The sequence below is a fragment of the Pezoporus flaviventris genome, unplaced genomic scaffold, assembly GCF_033815535.1.
Source record: "Pezoporus flaviventris isolate CSIRO_AGI_PZ_B2104156 unplaced genomic scaffold, CSIRO_AGI_Pfla_v1 ptg000041l, whole genome shotgun sequence".
Taxonomy (NCBI): Eukaryota; Metazoa; Chordata; class Aves; order Psittaciformes; family Psittacidae; genus Pezoporus; species Pezoporus flaviventris.
The window spans coordinates 653947-678783 of record NW_026892589.1 but is presented as its reverse complement, the minus strand read 5'-3'; positions in this window follow the sequence as shown (position 1 = coordinate 678783).

Sequence of the window (24837 nt, the reverse complement as noted above, 5' to 3'; positions counted from 1 at the left end):
ATAGTGAGGCAAAATACAGTTCTCCACTGACACCATCCGACCCCTGATACTGTGGCACAAGTGTGGTTAAAGAATTTCAATCACATGGGTGGGAAACAACACTCAGGTTTGGGATGTCTCTTTTCAGGCTGAAAGGGGCTGTTGTATTCTTCCCTGTGAGGGTGCTGAGGCGCTGGCACAGGGTGCCCAGAGAAGCTGTGGCTGCCCCATCCCTGGCAGTGTTCAAGGCCAGGTTGGACACAGGGGCTTGGAGCAAGCTGCTCCGGTGGAAGGGGTCCCTGCCTGTGGCAGGGGTTGGAGCTGGAGGAGCTTTATGGTTCCTTCAACCCAACCCAGGCTGGGATTCTGTGAATTTTCCACGTATGTGTCTGCCTGATAAGGAAAATGTGCATTTCTGCCAAAATCACAAACCGAACACCTCCGCCTGGATTGTTCCCACACTGCATCTTTGGGGCTGTAGCTGGTTTCTTTCTCTTCCATCTTGAAAACTCCCCAGTGACTTCAATTTTCCTCCTCACTACGAGAGGGAATATATTACTTTCTCAATGGCCACACCAACTAGGGCCACTGGTGGTGAAAGGAGGAGGCTGAGGCAGCACAGGAGACAGCCATTCATCTATTCTTCTGTAACTTTTCCATGGTGTAAATTGCTGAGGATCCAGACCTAGCGTGTGATCAGAGCCCCAGAGTGCCCCTTCACTTCCATTTCCAGATGAGACATAAGATTCTCCCCCACGAGCAGAGCACAGATGAGTGATGGGAGCACAACCCTGTGGGTCCCCTGCCGATGTCTGTGCTTTCAGTTTCGATGGGATAGATACTCCAGGAGAAGAGCAGAGGATGAGCTAACAGTGTGCACCAGGAATAACTGCAGCATTGACTGCTGCTGATCCCCAAAAAGTCTGAAGCTGGAACAGGGGTTAAGAGAAAGGAAGAAATAATCACCTCAGCTCCTTGGCTGATTTCCCAATAGGTCCTGTAGATTCATGCTCAGTTTTAGAGCATTAGAGGAAGAGGTAGTGGATGTGCCCTCTTCAGATAAAGTCTGTCTTGATAAAGAGGTGAATAAATAATGTTACCTGAGGAATAAATCTCTTCTTCACATGACCCGCAAAGTGCAGTCTTTTTCTGTCTCTCAGCCAACCAATTTTCACCATCCCTTGCCACACTTGGCTCATTGCTTCCTCCCAGCACCTTAAGCAAAAGGTCTGTAGGCAGAGGAATGTGATCGTTCCCTGTGGCAAAACTTTTTGCAGCCAATATCTTGTGGGGCTGAGCCAAGATGTCTGGGCATGGGCACCCTTCCAGCGTGGATCTGGTGGTGGGATCAATACATTCTGGCTGTTACCATTTGCTTTTCCAGTAGGAAGATGGAGGTTGCCAAGGACCAATATGTTGGATAGCTCAGCAGATGAAACACATGACAGATGTGACAAGGGTAGTGCCATTAAATGCTTGTCATAGGGCCTGCAGAGTTCTGAGCCAAGATCTCAGCACAGCTCAGGTCCATAGGTCACAGTCAGGAAGCGACTGTGTAACAGAGGGCAACATCCAGCTCTTGTCTCCCAGTCACCTCTTCTTCCCAAGGACCAGTCACAAAAGGGGAAGAATTGGCCACATTTCAAGTTAAGCCCTCACTTTTTAGAAATTCCGCCTTAATTCTAGCCTGACTTTCTGTAACTCTCTCTGCTTCACAGCCCTGGGCACTAAATGAAACCTTTTCCTGTGTGCGAAGAGCCCTCTGCTGTCAGAAATCTCCCTCCCATGCAGATAGCTGCAAACCTCTACCAGTGACTGCCTGATGCCCTCCTGGATAACGATTACATGCTAAACCTGTTCAGTGCACCGTTTTAAGGCAATTTGTCAGGAAACACTGCATTTTAGTAAGTATGCTTTGCTGTTGGGGGTGACTCAGGCAAAATTTGAGATGCTGGTCCTATAGAGTTGTTAAAAATCCCATCAGTGATCTTATGAGGTTCAGGGTCATTTGGTCTCAGAATCTCATCCCAGCTCCATTGAGGGTAATCCCTTTCTTCCTAGGTAGGTTTTCCTTCGGTTTGCACAGACGGACACATTCATTCCTGTTGTGCAATGCTGATTGCCTGAGATCTTAACACTCCAAAACGTCACTGCTCATTGCCTCACGTTCAAGCTGGTAACCCACCATGGGCAATGTCCCACCTGAGCCACAGCAGCCTTCTGTACCCATGAGCAGCACCGGAGCCCCATGGGCAGCAGTGAGTGGGAGTCTGCTGGGCTGAAAACCCCCAAGTCCATCTCACTGTGCACTGTCTCATGCCCCTCCTTCGGTTTGGAAGCAGGGAGCCGGGAAGTTCTCCCCATCCCAAACACAGTGCGCAAACATCATGCACGGGGAAGGGGGTGATATTGCCATTCTGCTGTTACTGTGATGTTTGGCGAAGAGGCCAACCTTCCTCTTCCTCTCCTTGCTGCTCCTCCTTTGATCTCTCCTGGTGCTGACAGGCATCACAGAGCAAAGGGACAGGAGGAACCGCTCTGATCTGACCTCCCGACCCCAGAGCAACCCTGCCACCCAGCAGTGTGACAGCTAGTCAATGGGCCTGATTAATTAACTCCTAATGAGTTAATGTGAGCACTGGAGAGGTGGAGAGGGGAAGCCTCCTGGTGAAAGCAGCGCTCCAGGGCCTCGCAGGCAGGGGAAGGAAATCGATTCCCTGCCTGCCCCATTTAGCACCGTGAAACACAGAGATCCATTGAATAACAGTGCTGGATGGCTGGAATGTCACCGTGTCACTGGATGAAGAGGTGTGTGGGCCTGTGCTCCCACTGCTGAAGGCTCCTGGAGCAGCTCTCCCCTGTGTGGATGAGGAAGCAATGCCCTGAGCATGGTCAGCACTCCCACGCCTCTCTTCATTCATGGTAGACCTCTAGTTTCTGGAACTTTAGGAGAATGGGATTGCTGCAAACACTGCTTTCTCTGCTGCCCGGGAGAACAGTCTGGAGACCCAGAAGCAGCTCAGGTATCTGAGATGTTCTGGCAGGCAAGATCCATCAGCGATGCAGAGCCCATTGGAGGTGCTTTGGCAGGGAAAAGTGTCTTCTCTGCTGCCAATTCCCTGATGTGAGCAAGCCCTGAGTAGGCAGGACATCGTGTGTGTGAGGAAACAATGACGATGAATCTGATCTCATGTTACCATTGCCATGTCCTGGGACTCACAGGAGACCCTGCCACCACCCTACATCCTCTTTGCATTGCTCAGGTCTCTGCTCCCAGAGCTGAAAGGGAAGACTATATGGGTCTTCACTACCCAAATGTGCTCAATGGGACACTTGTAGCCATTTTTGGCAGTGCAAGGAGAGCACAGAAGGTGTTAAATCCCCTGAATGCATCCCTGTCTCCTCATTAGCATGGCCCCCTCTCCACAGCAGACAGCAGCAGGGCATAAAGTAACAGGGACCTCCACAACCTCTAAGCAGGTTGCTCTCCCTTGCAGGATGAAAGCACATTTTCCCCTGCTGTCATTGACCTTTCTTTCTTGATTCCCATATTTTCCTAGCCTTCCTGCCCTTTCTTCTCCAGCTCTCTGCTTGGCTCCCCTGTGCTCCCTCTTGTTCCTCCCCAGGAGCCATCCTGCCTGGTTTGACTAAGGTCATCCTCAGACTCTCATGTCCCACACCAGGAACACAACAGACCTGCTTCCCCTCCCATACCTCTTAGCTTGGTTCACAGATCTGGCTTGACCAGAAGAGATGTTCACTCATCTTTATCCTCTTCTCTTTCCCTGACTCTGGTGCTGTGCTCTTCTTTTGGGGCATCACCATCATTGCTCAGTCCTATCTCATATGACTCTGGGCTCATCAATACATTTGATGTATGTGGCTTCCTCAAGCCTCTCTCTCTGTTTTGGCTGAGCTGTCCAGGTCTGTGCTCTGCAGCTAACACATGGTTAATCAGCTTCCCAGAGCCCTCTTCTGTTCCCAGGAAACAGTGACAAAATGCAACATTATCCTCCCGCTCCCATCACTTTCCTTCCTCCTTCTCCTGCAGAACCTTCTTGCTGGTCTGCCCTCTGCCAGCTCTGTCTACTCATTGCTCCCACAGCGTTTTCTTTGGAGGAACATTCTTTTGTGAAGTTCCTCATGGTTCTAATCCTGGTTCCTTCTCTTCTCCCTCTGCACCTTATTTGCAATCACACACACAGTGGACTCAATACCCAGCTCTAAACAGCTTCTTTTCATCTTGAGCACAAGTTTTATCTTGTGTCTTTAATGTCTCCTAATGGATAACTTGGCATCACTCAAGCTGACCGCCACCTTCAAACTCATCTTAAAACTCTTCTACCCAGGTAGAATGGACTGCCTCAGGAGGTGCCTGTTTCTCCCACTCCTCATAATAGAGATGAAACAAGACAACTCCTCTTCATAGGGCTAGGGCTCCTGGAGATGAATCCCAAACCCCATATACACACAGAGATTTAATGTGCCAGGACTAATGCACTATAAATTCATAGCCTGACACCTTGCATGCCAGCTTCCTTGGGCAGGTCTTTGACGAAATCAAATGTTTTGTGATCGTAACGTCAAGTGCAGGCTTTGGAGTACAGTGCAAGATCTGAAATGGGTCTGGTGAACACCGCAGCATTTGGGCTAAGAATGTGCATTTACAGACAGCATTGTTTGATTTAGCATTCACAGCAATAACCTTACAGTAATTCACTTTTGCTGTGACCTGGTGAATGACTGGTGAATCTGCCAGACCCCTTCAGGCATGGTTTTTTGTTAACATTCCAAGTATTTAACAGTGTGCTCTATGTCTCGTGGTGCAAGTTGAATTAACTGTTTTATTTTCACTTGCATAACTTGCACTTCTTAATCGGGATTGTCACAGATACCAACCCAGGCATGTACAGAGAGTCTCTGTGCTTGAATAACCGAACAAATTGAACCGCTTTGTAAATATCAGCACGGTTTTTAAAAGAATAAATGTTTGAATACACAAGTTCTTGTGCAGTCAAACGTCTGTGAACAGGAGTGAAGCACATTCAGGGCTTTGTCTTATAAATTTATTCAGGAACAAATTTTCCCCTGTTTTATGTAAATCCAGCATGCCCGACTGCTTGCAGAGAAGATTCGTAAAGGATTCATGAAGATGAGCTCATCAGAAGTTCCCTTTTAAAGTGTATAACTATCCAAGCAAGCCTTTACCCATTATTCACTCAGCTTTCCACACTCCATTGGGAGGCAAGGCTCAAGAAAGTCTTCAATGAGCCATCTAAGAGGGCTGGAGATCCTTTGGATTTCTCTCTCCAGGCTGGGAACTCTACAGCAACTCCATGTGCGTTGAGGCACAGGGACAGAATGCTGCTTGTTCAGTGCTTTTAATTTGTTACTCCACCTTCCTCATGTTTTCATTGCATCTCATTTCAACCTCCAGCAAGACAGAATATCTTCATGACACGCTCAGTTACCTTCTACTCAGCACCAAAGATCAAGACCCAGTCCAGTGAATAACAAGCAGACACAATGACAATGACTTCGGTGCTGTCCTTTGAGAGAGGGCAGATGCCTCGGTCACACATGTACGAGGTGGCTGGGCTGGCCAGCCCTCACTGTGTCCATGTGAGTGTGCTGTGTCCCTGTCCCTGCATGCACAGCTACAGAAGGAGAGGTCACACCAGAGTGAGCAGGTTATGGATGTGCCATCCACGCAGTACAATAGCTGATGTGACATGCATCAATAAAAACCGTTTCTTTAGCCCTTAAACAGGCTGGAAAACATAAAACCAGTTCAGGTTCTGGAGAGACCGGTGTCTCCACGGATTTAATAGGGCTCCAGGCACTCTTTCTTCACTAAAGTGTCTCTAGAGATACATTAAGTGTCCACACAGTGTTTTCTGGTTTCTGACTACTTGCTTTAGGAATAATAGTTGGGCAGTTATCTTCATGTCTCATTAGCATCACATTAATACAAGCATAATGAGTGGTTTTCTTTGGAGTCTGCACACCATATACAGACACTTGATTGTAGGATCATTTAGGTTGGAAAAGACGCAAACCAAGACCCTCTGCTTTAAAGTGCATTAAATACGATCTTTTCAACACTTATTTTGCTATTAAACAAAGTGGCTTCCCTGGCTCAGCCCTGCTTAGCTGTTCCTCCCACCTCATCCTCAGGGCAAATCCTCCTAAGTCCTGAGAATTTGGTTCAAGTTCCCCAAGCCAAGCTGGCACGCCGGGGGCACGAGGACCACCAAAGGTATCAATTGCTCTATTTCTCCTTGCATAAACATATGACTGAGCCGTCTGACATGCATGGGGTGTGTGATGATCCACGTTGAGCATCTTGATGCAGAATTCCCAGGAAGAGTTCAGCTCAGCTAGTGGTGCATATACGGAATGGCTGGACTCGGGTTTTTTGTTCTTTAGAAATTGAAGAAAGAACTGTAACTTTTTCCATCTGCTTCCTGATTTTGATCTCCTTCATCTCCATAAGCACATGAAGCATTTGAAAATAAACACAGTAACTTCCTTTCTCTTTCCAGCTTTTGGAGGCAAAGTTGGATTCATTCATTGTTTTGTGGATGTGACTCCCTCTTTGCTCCTGCACCTCTCCACAGGTCCATGCATGTTTGCATCTGTACACGGAAATATTGTATTGAGAGAAAATACAGTTCAAGAAATGAACTTTGTAGTTGGTTTTGAAGGGGGCCAAGGCTGTAGCCACACTTTTCCACTGGAGTGGGGACATATACACCCTGTGACCAGACTCTTTGATCTCTCTCTCGCTGCATAACCACAGCAGAGGTAGGAACTGTCATTCCCATCCCACTGTGTATTTTAATGTTTGCTGTGCTTTTTCTTACAGTGTCCCACAGAGGCAATTAAAGGGAGCAGAGAATTAAGCAGGGCTCACAGCATGTCTGCATTTCCATGAGGGCATTCACAATGATGGCTGAGGTCTTTGCTGGGTCTGGGCTCATCACTGCGTTTGGTGGAGACTCCTCCATATGTTCTTGGCAAGGCACAGCCTTGTCCCATCCTCCTGGACAGTGGCACCAAGATTAACTACTGTGGCTGTGCCACATCTTCCCTGAGATGCTTTGCAAGCCTCAGAGCTGTGGTTATGTATTTGTGGTTATAGAGAAAGCTGTGTTATGGAGAGAGGTTCAGTGGAGATTTGTGAGTTACTGTGAGGGGCAGGACTGTGGTTACAGGATAAGGAGAGCTTGTAGCCTGCATGCAAGGGCAAGGAAGGCTGGAATACTTAGCACATATCTCCGTTATGCAGGAAGTTGCCCATTCTTTCATGGTTGCCTCCAGCAATGGTGCTACTCACTGGGCTCAGGGCTCAAGGCTGTCCAGACCTGTTCCTCCCTCAGCCCTGTCCCTTGGTGTCCAGCCCCATCACTGCACTCCTTCGTGTATCTCAAGCACAGCATTTACTTCAAAAAGAGCCTTGGGAGGCTGATGCACAACAGCCACACCAACATGCACAGGCCCCAGGGGTCCCCTGACAGCATCCCCCTCTCTCCCCCAGCCGTTGTGTGTTGTGCTAGTCCAGCACTTCTTGTTGGTCCCTGAATTTTAGATTGGATATAAGGAAGAAGTTCTTTACTGTAAGGGTGCTGAGGCACTGGAATGGGTTGCCCAGGGAGGTTGTGAATGCTCCATCCTTGGCGGTGCTCAAGGCCAGGTTGGACAGAGTCTTGGGTGATACAGTTTAGTGTGAGGTGCCCCTGCCCATGGCAGGTCTTAAGGTTCTTTCCAACCCTGACTATTCTGATTCTACAAAGAGCCCTACCAGCCGCACTGATGAGCCCCAATACACCATTCCAGTCACTTTCGCTTGAACCTGTGCTAAATATTCCCATCCACTTTAAATGAGACTAATGGACCTGTAAGTGCAGGTCTGTGAGCAATATGTCGCAGGATGCCTGCCATATGTTTCCTATTTCCATCTTGAGTGGCCTCTTCTCACCCACTTAGCACGGCTCTGACTGGACACGGGTTGCTGCAGCCACCAGCCTGTATGGAGGCTGCAGTGTAAGAAGCAGGTCAACAGACAGGCAAGCCACGGGCTTGGGGGTTGTGTTTCCAGCCAGACTTGGAGCTCTGGAAGGGAGCAGAGACCTTGCCAAGGGGTCCTACCTTTCCTTTCTCAGCGTGCGCAGGAGAGGGAAGCCAGGCACTGGGGTGGGGGAGCAGGGATGGTTTGCTGGTTCCGTGGTCTGCAAATCCTCAGGATCACTTTTCCTCCACAAGAACCCCCCTCAGGTTCTGCAGAAGGCTTCATTCTCACGAGAACCTCCCTGCCTCAATCCCAACGTGCTCGGCCCAGTGTTTATTCCAGGGAATGCTCTCTGCTGGGGTGGGGGCTGCCAAAGCCCAGCCTCCCCCTCCCACAGCACACCCTGCCCTCTGCAGACAAGCCCTTCCCCTGTGCTGGTGAGACAGGGAGGCTCCGCAGCACCGCTGTGCCTGCAGGACACGTACAAGGTTGAACCTTCGCAGCACCCTGCTGCAGAAGATAAGCATGCCCAAGTGATGGCTCAGGCTCCCACACTCTTTTCCTCTCTCTTCCCCAGCTGCCTTTTGCCTTTCAGTTCTTCAGTTTCTATATTCACTGTAAGCAGGCTGTTGCTCCTTGCCCCTGTGGGTCTCAGCCGCCTCGACTGCCCTTCACTTCAGATTCCTCTGACCACCATGTGCGCAGAGCCAGATGCAGCCCAGGACACTGCAGCAGCCATAGAATCATAGGATGGCTTGGGTTGAAAGGGACCTTAAAGATCAGATGCAGCTGCAGTGAAAACATTGTAAGAAACAAGGGTTGGTTTTACTCTTCCCTTGTGCTAGGTCCAGCTCTAGAAGCCTGATGGAGAAGCATCTCAGCTGAGGGACAGAAGAGATGTCCCCATGGTATGACAGCATCATTCCCCTGATGTAACCTGGTGTGTGCTGGAGAGGAGCAGCCACTCCAAGGGCACATGGGAGCACAGAAAGTGAAGATTCCAGCCTGTTGGCAGGGAAATAGAGGTGTCAATAGGCAGTTTTGGGACTGGTAAATTGTATTTTGAGTCATCATTTTAGTGCTCAATCAAAATCTGGGCCAGCCCTATTTCTCAGTGTGTCCACATGAAGGGTCCTGCTTTGTCCAAGGTAAGGCTGCAGCCTGCAATGACCAGTCACAGCTTGGAAAGGTAAGCGGAGGAGACACTTGCTCCAGAAGTGTGTGTGCTGTCTGGAGCATCAGTCCAGGCTTCCCTCTTCTGCAGCCCCTGAATAGGGCACCATAGCATTAGACCCACCTCACTGCAGAGCTCTTTCACACTTCATTTCACTCAGGCAAGATGTTTTGCTCCTTGAATGCCACCAGATAGTTCATTCCTCGAAAGATGCTAATTACTGCTGATTGGTTTATTAGCTTGCTGCCAAGAATCCATCCTTTTCCTAGGGAAGGCAATGCCAGCCAGATGCTTCTTGATCTGAGACCTGCAGGGCTTAACTCCTCACGCTCTGCAGTGCATGAACACTGCTTAGAGCCAAAAGCTCACCCTCAGCAGGTGGTAATGCCATGGCTTGGAACCTGGTGCTTTTCCTTATTTTTCCAGGTAGCAGCACATGACCTCCCCTTGCTCTCTGTACAGCACAAAGCCCCTGTGCCTTTGATCTGATAGTGTGTTGTTGATCCATTCTGGATCATGTACATCTTGATACACTGATTAGCTTGGTTTCCAGCATGACCCCTGCTCCTTCCACACTTTCCAGGCTGCAGTCCCCCACTGTGGAATCACAACCTGCGTTCTTGGTTTCTAGACAGTGACCTTGCATCCAGCTGTATTACACTGCATCGTGTTTGATTGCATTTGCTGCGCCAGGCAAGGCAGATTGATTGTGAACTATTTACTTCAGCTATTCACTCTTCATTATTCACAGTATGAGATTCATCCCATAAATGAGGGAACTGCCTCAAAATGCTCTTTATTGGTTTTATTCCCTGATCATGTTCTAAGGCTTTTATAAACAGGAGGGGGGAAATTACAGGTATTTCAAAACAGCCACACAAACCTATCCTGCACCAATTTGCGTTAGTGAAGACATGCTTTCTGGAGCTGATTCCAAAATTAGACTGGAACAAACCCTGTAATCTCCCTTTCTCTATTCTCCCCTTTTTCATAGTTGATGATAATTTCTTTTTGAAAACAAATACCTGCATCTGGAAACTCTCCAACCACATTAATGCACATTTGGGTACTGGGAAGATTTTTCTGTTCATGAAGAAAAAAACCTACTTTTTCAGTGACAAGCAGACACAGAGTGCTCTGACCCATGTGGAGGTGGCACTGCCCCTTCCTTCTTCTCTGTTAAGAGTGGGAACAACCAAGCCATGTTTAGTCTTCCAGCTCCTTCTGTTTCTGTCGTCTCCATTAGCTTCACATTCCTGGCTTGATCTTACAACACAGAGGATTTCCAAATGCTTTTTCATTCAAGAATAAGAACCATCAGGGACTGATTCACATCCAAGAGCAAATATGAGGAGGTATATTCAGCCCTCAGCTGGCCAAGGACTGCAAATGATTGGGCTATTTAATATCTAGGAAATGAGCTGGGAGGTTAGTGTTCAATCAGTGGCAGTCACAAGCCCATTACAAGGCTGTGCTGCTTGGATCCAGGCAACGGTGCTGTGAGCTGCACAAACGTGAGGAATAGATATTCTCTCTCCCAAGGAGCTTACAGTTAAATTGGCTTAATATTCACTCTGTGAAATTCTATCAGAAAAGCCCTTTCCTTCCCAGAGAATCCGCTTTTCAAAGTGATGTGACTGAGCAGTTTGGTTTAAATCCCCAGCACACTTAAATGCCTTTGCAGTCATCACCCACTACTGTTCTTCACTTAAATCATGCTGAGCACAACCTAGAAATGCCAGAGCAATGGATTGTAAAGTTGGATTTGCACATCCATAGCGCAGAACCCCAGTGGGACTGGAATTGATATAGATAATGAGAATATCTAATTAGCAGAGTTAACACTAATAAGTTTTGGAAAGGACATTACTAAACCTCCTGCAGCAGGACTGAGCCAGCTTCTAACTGCTGGAGACGGGAGTGGGTTTTGCATGGGAGTTGGAAACCTAGAGATGCTCTTCAGGGTTCCTCTGGCAGCAGAAGGGCTCCTGCTGGCAGGCAGCCACCACTGCTCCAGGCTTTCCTCTGGCCTGGCCATCCCCAGGGACACTCTCAGTTTTAGGTGCAAACTGTGTCTGCCGGGATGTTGAGCCCAGCCTGGCAGCAGGTACCCCAGAGAGAGAGCATGAGGCCAGCTGAACACCAGTGATGTGTTCAGTCACAGTGGTGCTGGCCAGCCCACAGCGTTTGAAAGAGAGAGCAGCAGGTCAATGCTAACTCATGGAACCATAGTTACAGAATGGTTCAGACTGGAAGGGACCTTAAAGCTCCTCCAGCTCCAACCCCTGCCACGGGCAGGGACCCCTTCCACTGGAGCAGCTTGCTCCAAGCCCCTGTGTCCAACCTGGCCTTGAACACTGCCAGGGATGGGGCAGCCACAGCTTCTCTGGGCACCCTGTGCCAGCGCCTCAGCACCCTCACAGGGAAGAGCTTCTGCCTCAGAGCTCATCTCAGCCTCCCCTCTGTCAGGTTAAAGCCATTCCCCTTGGCCTGTCCCTACATCCCTTGTCCCAAGCCCCTCTCCAGGTTTCTTTTCATCCCCTTAAGGTATTGAAAGGCCACCAGTAAATTATCCCCAGATCTTCTCCTCTCCGAGGCTGAACAAGAAGGATATAAGATACAACCAGAAGGATATCTCACATGAAGGATGTTTTCAGGCCAGGTTGCAGTCTGTCTCCACTGAGTGGTAAGCCCCGCCAAGGGTGTTTTCACCCATGGAGAGCCTTGGCAGGCGCAGGCTCAGGCTGAGTTCTGGGGCAATGCTGCCATCTACACGTCAAGGTGTGTGGGTGCTGAGCACCTCACACCTTTGGTGGGGCGCTGCTGGGGATGGGGGCACAGGGTCTCACCAAGTCCCCAAAAGCACCGTGCATCAGGTGAACCCCTCCATCCCTGTAGCAGCTCCTCTCACCTGGAGAGCAGCGACAGCAAGAATTTCCTTCCTCAGCAAGTTCTTGCCCCTCCTTGGTGCAACATCTGACTGTTGCAAGGAAGTGCTTGGGACGTCCTGGCCAAGGAGGGCATGTCCAAGGACGGTTTCTCTGTCCCTGCATCCCACCACATTGTCTGGGGTCACAACAAAGTCAGTGTCTTGCAGGACATCTGATAGAGGTCTAAGGAGGACAAGGCTTGTTGCTGTCTGTCTCCTGCATCATTTGGCACAGCACTGCGCACCAGCACTGAAAGCTGGAAGAGAAGCATCCTGGGGATCTGATGGTAACAGTGTGCTGCATCAACACTCACTCAACAGACTTTACTCTTTCTATATCAGCCTATGCCCCTGATCTTTCCCTGCCCCCAGCACAGGTAGGAAGGTGTGTTTTAGGTGTGCCCGCACGGGTGTCAGAGCTGAGCTTTCTTTGTGCCTGCTCTCTGCAGCACTGCAAACAGCAGCCATGCCTAGCAAACAGATTAACACCTTTGTTTACTCATGAGGCATTTGTGATAAGTTTCAGTTGTGTTAAAAAAGAAGACAAACAGCATAAACCAGAGATGAACAACGTGGTTTGAGTGTTAGAGGAGCTGTTCTTCCTATGCACAGAATTCCAATCATCAGGAAAGAGCAGCACATCTTTTAATCTGCTGATTCAGCAGAAACTCCGGGAGCTCCACACACATCTTCCTGCATGTTAAGAGGAGCGATTGCTTGAAGTGGCTTTGGTGATGAGGGTGATCCCCGTGACCCTCTCGTCCTCCCGGCAATATTGCAAGAAATGACTGGTGACAGGAAGGCCTTTCCATAGCCGTGATGAGCTGGTGGCTAACACACAGACTGATGTCAGAGCAGCCTTAGAGGAAGACTGCAGCTTCAGCAGTTTACCAAGTTGTCTCAATAAGCTGAGAAGTCCTGCACACCCATGGTGCCTGCAGCGCTGTTGAGTGACAACCTGGACAGCAACGGATGGACTGACAGGGAAACAGCACCCTCCCTAAAGGATTTTGGGTCATGCTGACTGCACTTGCAAACCCATTTCCTCATGCTCCAAAACTCCCCACTGTCATGGTTTAAACCCAGTCAGACACACAGTTTCTACTCCCCCCACACTTTCTCCCCCCCCCCCCCCCCCGAGGGATTGGGAGGAGAATCAAAAGAATGCAACTCCCACGGGTTGAGATAAGGACAGTTTAGTAACTTAGGTGTAACACAAATCACTGCTGCTACCACCAGTAATAATAATGGTAAAGGAAATAACAAGGGAAGAGAATACGATACCACCCGCAGAAACGAGCCTGACCAAGAAGAGAGTGCCCTTCCCGGTAACTCCCAGTTACCTTCCCAGGCATGACGTGCTGTGGTGTGGAATACTTTGGTGTCCTGGGTTCAGCAGTAGCAGTCATGTTTCTCCTTTGGGGTGCCTGACCCGGGCTAGCCAGGGAGGTATTCCATACCACAGCACGTCATGCCCGGGGTGGGGGGTAACTGGGAGTTACCCGGAAGGACACGGGGCTTCCGGGTGGAACTCGTTTCTTGGCCGGTGGTATCGTATTCTCTTCCCTTGTTATTTTCCCTTATCATTGTCGTTGATAGTAGTGGTGGTGATTTGTGTTGTACATTGGTTGCTGGACTGTTCTTGTCTCAACCCGTAGGAGTTGCACCCTTTTTTGATCCTCCTCCCCTTTCCTCTGGGAGCGGGGAAGGGGATAGCCCCGGTGGGGGGGAGGATGGCCCTCAATTGCTGTCAGCCCGGCACCACTCAATGGGAATGAGTGAACAAGTTACCTGACTGGGTTTAAACCACGACATTTGGTCAGCTTGGGTCAGGTGTCCTGTCCCTGCTTCCTCCTGGCCTCCCCTCCTCCCTGGCAGAGCATGAGGCTCACAAAGTCCTTGGTCAGAGTAAACATAGGTGTTATCAGCTCTGTTCCCAGGCTGAAAGTCAAATCACAGCACTGCACCAGCTATCAAGGAGGAGAAAAATTGACTGCTACTGCTAAACCCACCCCTTATTCCATACCATTCACGTCATGCTCAGATCCTACATTTTCAATATACCATTGCTCCTACATATATATCCATCCACATACACAAACAGAGAGAAAGAGATCATTCCTTAGTGCATGGACCAATTCCTATAATGCTGCTGGGTCCATTCTGTCCATGATGTCAGGTTTCATCTCTTGTAACAATCTTTCAAGGCAGGAAAGGCTGTGTGCAGTATTGGATCGTTGCCTGCTGATGTTTCCTTTACTACAGAACTCATCTGGTTCTATCAAAGTTCATTCTCTGTCGGGATGATGGTTGGAGGGAAGTCAGGGCTAGTTGCTGGTGACCTGGAGACATCTAGTTGATGGGCTATAAAAGCATTATACAGCAGGCAACAGCATACAATTAAGTTCATTGACTGTTTTCCCCTAAAATCAAATCCCCTTGAGGTATACATCGGATTTCCCCATCTTCCCGTGTTACTCACCAAGTATGTCTGGGTCCTTGAGCAAAAGCAATCCCACGAGTGCGTTTGCCCTTACCTGAAGCAGGAATAACCCAGACTGTCTTCCCCAGCAAATTCTTCATATGCACCACGGGAACTTTGTCCCCCTCTACAATATGTAAAGGTTCTGACTGGGCTGGGCCGGCCCTGTTGGCAGATCCTCTGGTGTTGACCAACCAGGTGGCCTCTGGTAAGTGTGTATCCCAATGCTTGAAAGTTCCCCCACCCATTGCTCTCAGTGTAGTTTTTAACAGCCCATTGTACCGTTCGATTTTCCCAGAGGCTGGTGCATGGTAGGGGATGTGATATACCCACTCAATGCCATGCAGCATGAGTGATACAGTCAATCTGCCAGGCCTCCCCATATTTATACTTCAGCCATCATCCTCCACACCAAAGAGGCTTTAACCGCTTGGCTTGTTTAATTGCAGCACATGTTTCACACTCATGAATAACCTGGGCAATAGTGTCCATTGTTAAGTCCACCCCTCGGTCACGGGCCCATCTATATGTTGCATCTCTGCCCTGATGGCCTGAAGTGTCATGGGCCCACCGGGCCAAAAATAATTCACCTTTATGTTGCCAATCTAAGTCCATCTGAGCCACTTCAATCTTAGCCGCTTTATCCACTTGTTGGTTGTTCTGGTGCTCCTCAGTGGCCCAACCCTTGGGTACATAGAATCATAGAATCATAGAATAGTTAGGGTTGGAAAGGACCTTGAGATCATCCAGTTCCAACCCCCCTGCCATGGGCGGGGACACCTCACACTGTACCATCTCACCCAAGGCCTCGTCCAACCTGGTCTTGAACACTGCCAGGGATGGAGCATTCACAGCCTCCCTGGGCAACCCATTCCAGTGCCTCACCACCCTCACAGGAAAGAATTTCCTCCTTATACCCAATCTAAACTTCCCCTGATTAAGCTTTAACCCATTACCCCTTGTCCTGTCACTACAGTGCACTACATGTGCATCTCCATGACGTACCTTCACCACCAGGTTCTGCACCCTGGCAGCAATATCTTTCCACAGTGCAGCAGCCCAGATGGGTTTACCTCTGCGTTGCCAGTTGCTCTGCTTCCATTGCTTCAACCACCCCCACAGGGCATTTGCCACCATCCATGAGTCAGTATAGAGATAAAGTACTGGCCACTTTTCTCGTTCAGCAATGTCCAGGGCCAGCTGGATGGCTTTCACCTCGGCAAATTGACTTAATTCACCCTCTCCTTCAGCAGTTTCTGCAACTTGTCGTCCAGGACTCCATACAGCTGCCTTCCATCTCCGATGCTTTCCCACAATGCGGCAGGACCCATCAGTAAACAAGGCATCCTGCTTTTCACTTTCTGACAGTTTATTGTACGGTGGGGCCTCTTCAGCACCCATCACCTCCTCCTCTGGTGACATTCCACACAGACACTTTGGGATCAGAACTGGAAGTCCATGGAGAAAGAAACCACTTCAGATTAAAAGGGAGAAACTTCATTTGTGGATAGAAGAAATCTTCTGTGTAGCCCGAAACATTACCTTTCCCTCCAGCACCCAGCTGAGGCACCACGGCAGAGAGAAGGGCCATGAGGCCCAACACAGCTACTATCCTCTGCAGATGTGGGTGCGGGAGACTTCTCCTCCTTTTCCCAGGGGAAGGTCTAATCCATCCTGTATTTGAAACAACAGATCTCAGAGCTTGAGTAAACAAAAGTGGTTCTCAACGTATCTATAAATATTCTATAACATCTTCCCCTTACTGGAGGATCTCTTTCACTTGGTTGTTCTTTCATGATTATAGATCTCAACACTGACACTGAAAGCAACATTTCAATATTCTCCTCAAAGGCAAGAGAATCCCCAGCGCTCTTGTTATACAGACTTAGGTGAGGCTATGGACATTGAGAAACGTGATCCGTGTTGGTCCTTGAGGCAGAAAATCAATGGGTTTTAGGAAAAATTCCCCTCCGTGTCCAGCTGATGGAGTTTTTGCCTGGGCACTCAGACAGGAGGGAAGAGCAAGTTTAAGAACATCCTGAGCAGTTACAGATGAGCACTGAGGCACGCACAGGGAAGAGCAAAGTGAAGGTGATGGTGCCTGCAGGAGCACTCCCTGCCTCCTATGAGTCCTGGTTCCTCCAGCAGCCTGCTGCAGATCACAGAGATGTGGGTGCTCGGCCTCTGAGGGGAAAAGCTGTGGAACACTCAAGAAGCTTTGGGCAGAGCTTTTATGAAAGCTCATTTTATCTGGTGTATGGCATCTGAGTAACATAAACTTTTACTGAATTTTGTCAATAAAAACCTTAATGAACATCAAATAGTGAAAATAATAAAAATCTTAATTGCAGACAGCAACATCAGTGAAACAGAAACCCCAATGATACGAGTGTACACTTCATAGGATCACAGCACAGATAGATAGGTACATGTCTTTAGAAACACTAAGTGCCCATCTGGTCATGCTGCTCTGCTCCCAGGAGCATAGATGATGGGTTTCTAGCTGCTGATCTTATTCTGGCTGGGGTTTAAGTGAGGATGAAAGAAGTCATTGCTTGTACATGCAGGCTTGATGGTTGAGCTGCTGCTGTGAGGTGGGAAGAGAAATGCCAGGAGCTGGAAATCCGGGTGTATCAAGCACATAAGGGGTTAACAGCCTGGGGACGCTGGTCTAAAGCATCCTGCCATCTCCATGGACTGTGAAATGTCTTACTTGGGAACACATAACACAGGAAACCCTAAGGTAGCTGAAAGCTGAGGCCATTGTTCTTTCTGTGGAGCAAATCTCTTTTGTACTGTACTGTTCCTATTTGCCTGCATTAAAGATGTTTGGGTTTTTAACCCCTATGGCATCATCAGCTTCAGCAGGAGGAAGTACAGAGGAATAGGAGGGCAGGAGGGAGGGGATCATTTTTCATATGTCAGAGAGATTATAAGCATGGGTCATCCTCAGCCTCGGGCTGTGGGTAGCGTTTTGGTGAGGAAAGGAAAGCCAGCGAAGAAGGCAAGGAAACACAAAGAGAGACATGAAAGGCAGCTGGAAGATGTCAGAATGGTGAACGGACAGAAAGTACTAATAGTTTATAAAAATAACAGCCTGAAGCTCAATTTCTCTGCAGAGATCCTATTTGGAACACAGAAAATTGAAAGAAAAGGCAATAAAACTGAGATCAGAAAACCTCTGAGTTCACATCCATCCAATATCACAGGAGCCACAGGGCGTTGGATCCGAACAATTACAGGGCTGTCATTCTGCTGTATGGCATGTGTTCCCGATGGGATAACCCCCTTCCCAACACTGTGATCTGGGCACCTATGGGGCACTGGCAGCAGCTCTCTCTTTGGACTCCGTCACAGGGAAGAGACACTGGGAGTCTGGGGATATCCCCTCCCTGATGATGTCCAGGGAAGACTCTCAATCCCCCAGGCGTTTTGTACAGAGCACAAGACTAACCTAGCATCCAGCCGTGGTTTGGGTTAGCATTATGCATGGAGCAACAGTGTTCAGTGAAATAACAGAAACAAACATTATTCCAGGTGACCTCCTGTCTATCTCCTTTCCATTGTCAAAGTGATAACTCACATTTCAAGAGGAGGTTGCTTAATGTTTAGGAAATAAGGATGTTGTAACCACAGCATTTTCAGTCAAAGAAGGAAAGATCTGTCCCCAGTGAGGACAAACACTCATGTTGCTCCTCTTGAACATCTTCATCAACTTGCTAGACAATGCTCAGAGCACTTGTGCAGTCCCAGAAACCTCTCCAGTAGTAGAGAGGCTCTTTGTCGTTGTTGTTGTTGGATTACTTTGGGTTTGGGAAGAGCCTCAGCCAGAACTCAGCGAAGCCCCCACTTGCCTTGTGGACTTCTCACTGAATTCACTTCTTTGCAAATCTTCTGAGGAGAAATCTTTTTTTTCCATTAGCGCTCAGGAGTTCCCATCAACAAGATGCTTTCAGCCCAACCTCAGAGACACTTGCCAAGTGCAAAGTTATGTCAACCAAGGGAAGAGCAGGTATGTCAACATGCTGTCGTTAATGTTGCCTTCACTGGTAATTTACAGGTTTCAAACTTTTCCTCTTATCTTTGTTTTCCTTTCTTATCCATTAATTCTTCAAGGTCTTGTTCATTGTTGCTGTCCTCTAAGAGACATTTTGTTCCAAGCCACCTTCCCCCAGAAACAGTAGTTCCTGTAATTCTTGTCAGCTCATCTCTACAAACATAAAGGAACTGTAAGAGTCAATGGAACCTAAATAACCTAGTGAACACAGCACCCTAACCCAGCTCCCACCAAGCCTATCCAAGCACAGACATCGGCCTCATGGTCCAGGTTGAACACCCAACAGACAAGTCAGTGGGAGAAACTCTCCAGATAGCCTCCCAGGCTGAGAAAAGTCACTGCCTGAAGACCTGGGATGTGTTATGTGATGCCAGGAAGGGCATTTGGAGATTGCACAGGACATTCTGGAACGTTTAGAGGAGGAACAAAAGTCAGGGATGAGAGGGAATGCAGAGTCCTCTGTCCATGTGTCAGAACACCTCTGTGAGTGAGGGGGCGTGAGCAACTGGAGCAGGGCTGTGGGTCCCGGGAGCTCGTATGTTCAGATGCCAGAAACTGCTAACAGAAAAGAGATATTCCAACATACAGCTTCCACGTGGGAATAAGCCAGTATGTCTGCATAGCCAGGGGCTTGCAGCATTTTTGCTCCTCTACTGTGCTAAGGAACTGTTATATATGGCCAGGAGTTTGAGCATGATAGGTGCCTTGAAGGCTTACCAGTTCACTATCACATCGTTTGCAGTAGCTGTGACTGAGAGCTGAGAGCACTGCAAGCTGCAGGGGTGCAAGAAGATAGGATCTGCACTCATAGCCTCTTTTTTACTAGTAGGTGAAAGAGGACTCAGGCTTAGCAGAGTCATACACGTGTCCAGACTGTTCAACTCTTTGCATGGATCTTGGCACAGATTTGGCCAAGGAGAGTTAGCACGCACCCAGAAAACTGTGACACATAGCACACGAAAGGGGATGCTCCCACAGAGTTGGGGAGCAGCCACCCTGCACAGGAGCAAAGCCTGTTTAACCATGTGGTTGAGCCACACTGTCATCTGCCCCCTAGGCTAAAGAGCAGTACCTGGTCTGGTTTATTTACTGGCATAGGCAGGAACCTCCATGAACCTCCACCCATTCTTCTTGCCCTACAGTCCTGCAAGTTCTTAGAGCTCTGGTCTATGATAACAAAGATTAATTGGTTTAATAATGAGCCAGAAATACTCACACACACATAGTGCACCCCCTTCACCTGCAAAGAGCTGCTTTATTACTTGCTGCTTGGCTAAAGGTTCACCAGTTATTTTCTTTACCTTCTCCATAAACCCATTCACTCCAGCGTCTCCTCTGAGCACTTTCCCAGGATCTCCAAGCCTGCTTTTGCCAACGAATCACTCTGTAAAGTTGCTGTTGTTCCTTTGTTGCCTGGACTTATTCCATTTCCCTATTACAGAAAAAGCTGCTGTTAACTTCATCAACCCCTCAGCTGGTCAAGGATCCATTTCCCTCCCAGTATTGCTCTCTCCCAGTATTATATCTGCAGAGTATCATCACTCCACTCTGCAATTCTCTCGTATTAGTTTTCTGGTTTTATTGTAACCAGGGGTCATTCTCAGCTACATTTACACGCCCATAATTCTCAGCTGAAGGCCTCCAATCTCGTTGCCTTCTCTGGTTTTCAGGTTCAGAGAATCCTTCTACCACTTCCATTGGACACTCTGCTTTATCTTCTTTGCTATGCTGTTTTCAACCCAGCTTATGGTTGGCTAAGCTTGGCAGAGCCCTAAGGACATCCCTGGACTTGTACCAAGCGTAATTGAGTTTAACACATCACAAACATCCCTCTCTTTGCTGACAATATGTTTTCCATTATCCTGTGCTCAAATCCTTGCCTTTTGGATTTCCCCTGGCACCTCACAGAACTTCATCTGGTGAATCCATTCCTCACTAAGTTTGAATTCAAGCAGCTGAGCTAATATCACTGGTCTGGAACTGAGATTCCCTACTATCCCAACCCTGTTGCCCTTTTAAGGGCAGCTTTTAAGGGGCTCCTCCTTGAGGTGAGTTCTCCAGATGGTGATATTTTCCTCCGCATACCAGAGGGAGCTCTCTGAAGATGCAATTCTGGCTGTTTTTTGTTATAATATGTCTTGTTCTCCGAAAATATGGAAAACAGAACCATTCTGCTGCATTAATCCTTGGCATTAGAGACAGGGTAGTAACAGATGGATACAAAGTGGACTTGAAATCTCATCAGAGAATATCCTTCTCATTGTCCCTGGTCTCAGTGTTGTCCTGCAGTAAATCAAAGTGGTTCGTTTTGTTTAAGCAAGCTTTCATGATTCCTTAGCTATGCAAATAGGTTACCCTTTTTCTTCTCATACTTGATGAATTTGTCTACCAAAACCAGCCTTCTATAGACGCACCACAGCCTTCCTTCGTAGTTGGTAGAAAGAAATGAAGATGCTTCTTGTTATAACAGAGACTTTTAATATCAAGTGAAACACTCTTTGCCTTCCAGGGGACCAGCTCATCTGCAGACACCTACATTGTAAGAGTCTCACACGAAGCGAGATAAACCCAGTCTGATGTCTCCCACACTCAACTATGTCCACTGCCCGTGGCAGGTTCCAGAGAGAGAGCATTCCCACCACTCTGCTCCAGTCCCTAGTGTAGAAAGTCTTTGGGGATTATTTCCATACTCTGCTCTTTGCTTTTGTTAGAGGAGACCCTCCTACTACATAGACTTGGGATTCAGCCTGACATGCTTATTTGGCCATTTCTACTACTGGGTTGTGTCTTACGGACTGTCTTCCACCAGTTCCGAACCCTCACCACCAGTTATGTACTACGTATTTTATTGGCATTACTTGCTTGCTCAATGATGGGACATGGCAGGGAACCGTATCTGTTCAACTAGCGTTAAATAGATAATTACTGCTCCTTAATAAAACACTGATCATTCTGGTTCTCTCACCCTGTTCACCTGCTTAAACCAAAACCCTGAAATCTAAGCATCCTTTATTTATTCCATGGGAATTCTGGGGCAAGAACAGCTTTGCTGCTTCTGAGCCAGCTCCAGTGCTTTGAGAGTGCCAGTCACAGGGGAGGTTTCCAGATACAGGTTTTGTTCCCCTTGTTCATGGATGTGAAGGCCTGGGAGGTATCATCCTCACCTTTACTGCCATCACTTGTCCGCTCTAGACAAGCTGGTGATGGTGCTGGATAGCTGCTCTGCTCTTCTACCCTCACTGTAAATAATCACATTGCTGTAGCAGTGGTTGCAGAGAGCTACGAGTCCTGCTTTGACAAAACATCCCCCTAATGAAAAGCTACTGGTCTCCTGTCAGGGTCACCAGGGAAGGAAAAAGCCAGGAGTCCCATTAGCACACAAGCCAGAATCCAGATCTGAGAAACCACGGAGACAAGGACCAGGACCACCTTGCTCTACAGCTGTCCATTAACTTGCCCATAGCTTTACTGCATGGCAATCATATGCACAACTGTCTGTAGAGTCTTCCAGGTTTCACTCATGGGACATTTCTATCACACACCCCAGGTCTCACATCAGAGAACTGAGGTGGAGGGTGGTTGATTTCATGTGGCTGTGCACCCTGACTGTATCTGCCCAACTGAAAGGGCAGTTCTTGTTTAATGCTGCCAGTTTGGGAGAGAGGAGTCACACAGAGCTTCACCACCCTCACAGGGAAGAATCTTTTAAGAGCCTTGTCTATGTCCTGAGTCACCATTTGCTGCACTGAATTCATGGCACAGCTCCTCCACAGTGAGTTATTTGGGCCATTTCAGGACATAGAAGCAGCCTCCAAAGCAATGCAAGACACTGCTCTGGAAATGCCTTTCCTGTTTTTGTAAGTAACCAGGCAGGAGTTTGCTAAAACCATTGCCAATGTCTCAAAGCAGGAGCTGTTCAGCAACTGGAGGTGGGGATAAACCTGAATTGGTTCACTGATAGCTGCATTAGCAACACCTCCATTGCTCTAAATCGGAAATTAACCTGGTGACCTTCACACTGGGTTTGCCAAGTAAAAAGCCATCTTGTATTGTACCTTAAGCTCCTGGCAAATAGCACCTATTTCCTGTGCCTCTGTTATGGCAGAGCAGCTGAAAGATTGCCAGTATTAAAGGTTCCTGGCCAAGCAGAGCTTGGATTCAAATTTGGCCCAGGAAAAATATCTGCTTCTGTCCAAGGACACGAAGCAGCTGAATGATTTCTGAGCATTCCCGTGCCAACCCTGACCTGAGTCCAAGTCAGGAGAACCCAACCGAAGGCTCCAAGAAGTCCCTGTTAAGGCAGAAAGGGGTTTAAGTGTTTATGTTCCTGTTTTAAAGGACTCATACCGCTGGCCCCATTTCTGACCTGTCCAGCTCGGCTACAACTCACCCAAACAACACAACAGGCATTGAAATACAACTGGACAGCAGTTACCCAGGTCTCCTGATGTTATCTCCCACTCTCTCATTAAGCTGAATTTTGGCATCAAACAACATTTCCAATGCTTCCTTGGCATCCTTGTTTCTTCAAAGCTGGCACAAGTTGTTTCCACCCCTCCTCCTGGATTTCAGTCTTGAATGACCTTCGCATATGCCTTTAAGCATATTTTCTGTATCACTTTAGGGATCCCAATCCTGGAGGCTTCCGAGGAAGCTTTGGTGTGTGCTGAATTACCCTTCTCAAGCATGCAATATGAACAAAATTGTGCTGTACTGATACCTTGAATCATGGCACAAGGAGCTGCCTCAACTCATCCTCCATCCAGGCAAGATCAACCTGGAGTTCCTTTGGGACCTCAGGTGCCTGATGTGTGTCTGACACAGAGGCAGGGCCATGAGATGGTCAGTGCTAGTTCAGGGCCATCAGAGGAATCATGTCCTGTTATCAGAGTATGTCTCATCTTAACAGCACTACCACCAGTGTCTGCAGCAAACCTAAACATGGCAAAAGATAATGCGGAAGAAGAGAATAGAACCGTAAGAGCTGATGAGCCTGGCAGGAAATCTGTTCCCAGATGGCCAATGACAAGAGGTGAGATTGTCAAACCAGAGGGGATGGAAAGGAGTGCAGATCCCCTCACCCAGAAACACACAGCATCTCAGTGGAAGGCTGTCTCACACTGAGCCCTCCCAGCACTTGGGGACCCCTCGGTGTGTGCCTATAGGATTGACATCTCCCCACTTCTCTCTCCCTTGCTCACAGTCCAAAATGTTTCCCTTTAAGAGCAAATGATACCAATACAGAGGAAAAGGAAGAATAATAAGAGCCATTATGGCTGCATCGTGAGCTCTTTAGGGCTTAAAAATAAAGAATGGCACAGTAAATGGGAGTGAGGAGCTGGGAGTGCAGAGTATGCGGAGTGGCAGCACAATCACACCAGAATAGAACAGCACTCCCAACATGCGCCAGGTTGGCGAGAAGCAGAAAGGGCACAAGAAAAGGCTCCAGAAATACCTTCAAAGTAAGTGAGCTGGTGACAAAGGGAAGCCTAGCCCTATGGGGCCATGACAGCAAATAACAGATGACACAGACAAGGCTGAAGCATTCAGCGTATTCTTCCACACTCTGAATAAAGAAATAATTGCAACAAGCTATGTAAGGCAATGCACTTACAAAGGGATTAGGCAGGCCAGGTGTGAGAAAGGATGAGCTGAAGAGACTGAACCAGAACAGAGGTACTCAGATACATGGCACCTGCACAGAGACATCCCCCTGAAGCAGTTGAGGATTCAGCTGAAGCTGCATCTGAGCTGTTTGCTGCACTTTTAGGGAGCCACACAAACATGGGAGGGTGAGAAGGGGCTGAAACAAAAGTATAACACCTGGGTTTAGAAAAACGATGCTGAACAATGGGATCATGGTCACCCAAAAGGTGAGGTAATAAAAATGCCAGGTATGGATTTCTGAAGAACAAATCATGTCAGGTTCAGCTTATTCCTGTCTTTGCTATGATAGCTGACCTGCGGAGAGAGGAGCAGTACTAGGTGTGATGTCTGCTTTGGTAGACGTTTTCCTTGTAATAGTTGGGATTTGACCCAGCTGTGCAACTGAGAGCCCAGCACATCCCGCTAGATGAAACCCTGGGGGTGCAGAGCATCATGTGCCTTTCCCACCCAGAATGTCCTTTAGTTGGAAATGTTTAATCCCTTTCCCAGCAATGGGTCTAGCTCTGACAGCTCAGCCCTTCCGTTTTACTTGAGAGCT